Here is a 5341-nt window from a genome sequence, read left to right as displayed (position 1 = left end):
GCTGCTTTGTAAATCCCCTTTGTCAGAACATCATTCCATCTCTCTGAGATTATGGATGAAGGCCCATCTTTAACTTCTTCCTGCTGACAGAGGGCACCGTATTCTTAGACTGGAAGATGTCAATGTGGGTTTGTAGCATCTCTTTGCTGAGAGTTGTAGTTGCCCACTTACATATATGGGCAGAACAAGCTGCAATTATTCAGATGCCCACAAATATATAGATTATGAGCAATAGTGTTAATTCCATTGTCTTAAGGCCAGTTCTTGGAATTGTGCTAGCAATTGACTCAGTATTGCTCAAGATGGAGCAGCTTGTGTCTTGGCTGCAGTCTGGTCATCATGCAGTTGGCTTTTTCCCTCTGGTGGCAGTTACAGTATGTGTAAAACAACTCGGGAATATGTATCAGACACTGAGTCTGTGACCCAATTTTCCTAATCATTAGTGGCTTCAGCCTGCTCTTTTGAGACTCAGCTTTTCTCTAAACAAGAAGCAGGCGACATGGAGGGGCCTTTGTACTGGGGTGGGGGGAGAGGGTGGCCTGCAGGGTTCTGATTGGTTCCATCCCCCCTTTTCTTGATAGTCCTTAATCCTGAGTAGGGACAAATGCAGAACAACAACAACAACAAAAAGGAGTAACATTTTGGATAGAGTGGTTAATCATAAACTTGACCTAGGAACCCACAGGGTGCTGTTCAGTTTCACCAGCAGACACTCTTTTAAGAACGGTTGGTGGTTTCTGAGTCTGATACAACTCAGGGAATTCAAGTTCTTGGCAATACAGAATTGTATGTGAAATGACATCCACAATGGCCACCCAGTTTTACCTTGGATGTCTGAACCACAGCTACTCCCTTTTGACTGTAAAATACAACTCTCTCCTTAATGGACAAAGCAGGTGTCACCATTAATGATTTTAGTGCTTTTCTAGATATGAGGAGATGCAAGAATTTGGGCTCATGAAAGCTTCTCCTGAGAATATCTCACTATCTGAAGGCCTGTCCTGCCAGTTTTCTCAGAACACGGAGTGCCTCATTGCTGATCTCCACCCCAAACTCCTTTCAGGGTGTGTTGAAGGTCAGCAACTGCAGTGGCGTGTGACTTAATCCTTGCAGAGGCAGATGGCAAGTGCCAAGTTTTGGTCAGCAGGGCCCCTCATGGTCATAAATTGGACCATGGTTTGGAAGGCATTTCATGACCATTTCATCCCATGGTGCTAGGAATGTTCATTCCTAGGTCAGCCAAGGATTTTAATAGGCCACTCAATGTGCTATTACTGGACTAGGCCTTATTAACAGTAGACAAAAGTCTCTGGACCACCTGTCTTGCTAGTCTGTTATGGCCCAGGAATAAATTCCCTCTTGTTGCTTCTTCCCATATCTAGAGTTACACTATTACAATCACTGATCTTACATAGAGCCATAGATCTGGTCAATTGTTTCAAGTCACCTAGCCATCATTATTTTTATCGAGGTCTCATCCACGCATTTGGTAATGCAAGAAACAACAACTTTGTAAAACAAATTTTAAAAATCTACAAATAATATATCTGGTAAGTTCATAAGTAACAATTTAAGAACTTTCATCAGGTGCAGCTCAGTATATCCCCAGGTCATCTGACTTAGTCTGCTCTATACCAATGCTTATCTTTAAGGGAAATTATATATTGGCGTTGTCCATAGGGCACCCAGCCCAATTTCCTAATGTTACTAGGCTGGTTATCCTTCGTGTGGTTTAATTGTTCCCAACATAAAGGAGCCTTTAAACTTCAATGACCATTGCCTGGTGTTAACCACATAAAACCATCCCATAATTGTAGGAGGTTATATTCTTTTTTTTTTTTCATTTAACAATCATTGAAAGCCATGTGATAGGCTCCAGGGACACAAAGATGACTAAGACATGTCCTCATCTTCAAGCTTACTCTATTAGAAGAACAAACATGTAAAATTACTAGGTAAGGAAGAATGTACAATGATAACAGCAATGGATTGAAGCGTATTAAGAAATGTTTAAATATAGGCATTCATAATGATACCAAAAATAAAGCAAAACAAAAAACCCTAACCGGTCACCACTGACGAATGCTAGTGAACCAGTTCATTATTCTGAAAATAGCTACTGACATCACAAAAAGAGAGTCAGTACCTCCTGATAGAAGTACTTACCAGTCTTGAAGAAGTCTGAGCAAACTTCTAAATTTAAGCACCAATTTAAAGGAAATGCAGAAGGGAAAGGAACATGCTAAAAGGCACCACAGAGATGTGATCAGCAAAGTTCAGACTCAAGGAGACTCTACAAGACAAATGACTCAGTTTTTATAAGAATAAATTATGAAAGAAAAAGAGAGAGAGATGGACAGTCTTAAAAGATAAATCAACCAACTGTACTGTATAAATTTAGTTGCATCCCAATTCAAACACACTAGGAAAAAAATATGTATATATGACACAATTGGGGAAATGCAAACACTCACTGGGTTTTGATGCTATTAAAGCATTATTGTTAAATTTTTAAGTGTAAGAATGGAATTATGGTTACCTATTCAAAGCCCTCATCTTTTAGAGATGTATATGGACATGTTTGTAGATGATATTATAAAATGTCTAGAACTTGCATCCAATAATCTAGGGAGGAGGCTGGAGAGAGTAGGGCTAGTACTAGGTGGGTGATGGGGTACATATTTGACATTGTCTACTATAAAAAACATGAAAAAGAAACAGTAAAGATCAAAATAACACGAGAAAGAGAGGCTGACTATATGTAAAGCACTTAGGCTGCACATCACAAGCACTACTTATAATTATTATAAAGCTTAAGGATTGGATTACATGACCTCTCAGGTACTTTTTAAAATTCTGAACAGTCTAAAATGTTATGACTAGATTATTCTTAAAGGTCATTTTTATCTCTCAAATTCTTTGGTTCTTCCCCAGGGATACAGCTCAACTTTCTTCTCCCACTGGTTAACAATAGCACACAAAAACACTGAACAACAACTACTTTTAAAAAGCACATGACCTGGAACTGACTCCCAGTTCAATGCTAGGAGGTTTTGGCTATCCCACCCACCTTGATTCTGGAGTCTGGCTGTTATACTGCTTAAATACTAGGTTAAACAGCCAGTACTGGTTAAACGCATGGAAAGTTTTGCTTTATCCAATGGTGATGACTCCTTTGCTTCTTTTATCCTACACATAAACAGTTTGGGAAGAACAGTCCAGAACCCCATGGAGATATAGACACTTTCAGGAGGTGCCTGAGATCAGAAGTATTTTTGTGGTAATACTAAGATGATATTTTCCTTTTTAACTCATCTCGTAAGTGTACAGCAGGGTTTTCCAGAGGATACATGATGTGTGGAAATACACCAGATCAAATGCAAAAGCAGATGTAAAACTCAAGCTGTTATTTGTTTGATTTTTATACTGCAGGCTCTTATTAGTCATCAATTTTATACACATCAGTGTATACATGTCAATCCCAATCGCCCAATTCAGCACACCACCATTCCCACCTGCCCGCAGGTTTACCCCCTTGGTGTCCATACGTTTGTTGTCTACATCTGTGCCTCAACTTCTGCCCTGCAAACCAGTTCATATGTACCATTTTTCTAGGTTCCACATACATGCGTTAATATACGATATTTTTCTCTTTCTGACGTACTCCATCTGTATGACAGTCTCTAGATCCATCCACGGCTCCACAAATGACTCAGTTTCATTCCTTTTTATGTCTGAGTAATATTCCATGGTATATATGTACCACAACTTCTTTATCCATTCATCTGTCGATGGGCATTTAGGTTGCTTCCATGACCTGGCTATTGTTTTTTTTGTTGTTTTTTTTTTAATTTTATTTTTTTTATTAGTTTCTGCTTTATAACAAAGTGAATCAGTCATACATATACATCTGTTCCCACAACCCTTCCCTCATGCATCTCCCTCCCTCCCACCCTCCCCATCCCACCCCTCCAGGCGGTCACAAAGCACCAAGCTGATCTCCCTGTGCTCTGCGGCTGCTTCCCACTATCTATCTACCTTACGTTTGGTAGCGTATATATGTCCATGCCTCTCTTTCGTTTTTTCACAGCTTACCCTTCCCCCTCCCCAAATCCTCAAGTCCATTCTCAAGTAGGTCTGTGTCTTTATTCCTGTTTTACCCCTAGGTTCTTCATGACATTTTTTTTTAATTCCATATATATGTGTTAGCATACGGTATTTGTCTTTCTCTTTCTGACTTACTTCACTCTGTGTGACAGACTCTAGGTCTATCCACCTCATTACAAATAGCTCAGTTCCGTTTCTTTTTATGGCTGAGTAATATTCCATTGTATATATGTGCCACATCTTCTTTATCCATTCATCGGATGATGGACACTTAGGTTGATTCCATCTCCAGGCTATTGTAAATAGTGCTGCAATGAACATCGGGGTGCACGTGTCTTTTTGAATTATGGTTTTCTCAGGGTATATGCCCAGTAGTGGGATTACTGGATCATATGGTAATTCAATTTTAATTTTTTGAGGAACCTCCATACTGTTCTCCATAGTGGCTGTACCAATTCACATTCCCACCAGCAGTGCAAGAGGGTTCCCTTTTCTCCACACCTTCTCCAGCATTTTTTGTTTGTAGATTATCTGATGGTGCCCATTCTATCTGGTGTGAGGTGATACCTCGTTGTAGTTTTGATTTGCATTTCTCTAATAATTAGTGATGTTGAGCAGCTTTTCATGTGCTTCTAGGCCATCTGTATGTCTTCTTTGGGGAACTATCTATTTAGGTCTTCTGCCCATTTTTTGATTGGATTGTTTGTTTTCTTTTTTTTTTTTTTTTTTGCGCAGTATGCCGGCCTCTCGCTGTTGTGGCCTTTCCCGTTGCAGAGCACAGGCTCTGGACGCGCAGGCTCCGGATGCGCAGGCTCAGCGGCCATGGCTCACGGACCCAGCCACTCCGCAGCATGTGGGATCTTCCCGGACTGGGGCACGAACCCGTGTCCCCTGCATTGGCAGGTGGACTCTCATCCACTACGCCACCAGGGAAGCCCTGTTTGTTTCTTTAATATTGAGCTGCATGAGCTGTTTAAATATTTTGGAGATTAATCCTTTGTAGATTCGTTTGCAACTATTTTCTCCCATTCTGAGGGTTGTCTTTTCATCTTGCTTATGGTTTCCTTTGCTGTGCTTTGAAGCTTTGAAGTTTTGAAGCTTTGAAGTTTCATTAGATCCCATTTGTTTATTTTTGTTTTTATTTCCATTACTCTAGGAGGTGGATCAAAAAAGATCTTGCTGTGATTTATGTCAAAGACTGTTCTTCCTAAGTTTTCCTCTAAGAGTTTTATAG

The sequence above is a fragment of the Hyperoodon ampullatus genome (assembly GCF_949752795.1).
Source record: "Hyperoodon ampullatus genome assembly, chromosome: 15".
Lineage (NCBI taxonomy): Eukaryota > Metazoa > Chordata > Mammalia > Artiodactyla > Ziphiidae > Hyperoodon > Hyperoodon ampullatus.
The sequence above is the reverse complement of the archived record's forward strand: the minus strand, read 5'-3'. Positions refer to the sequence as shown.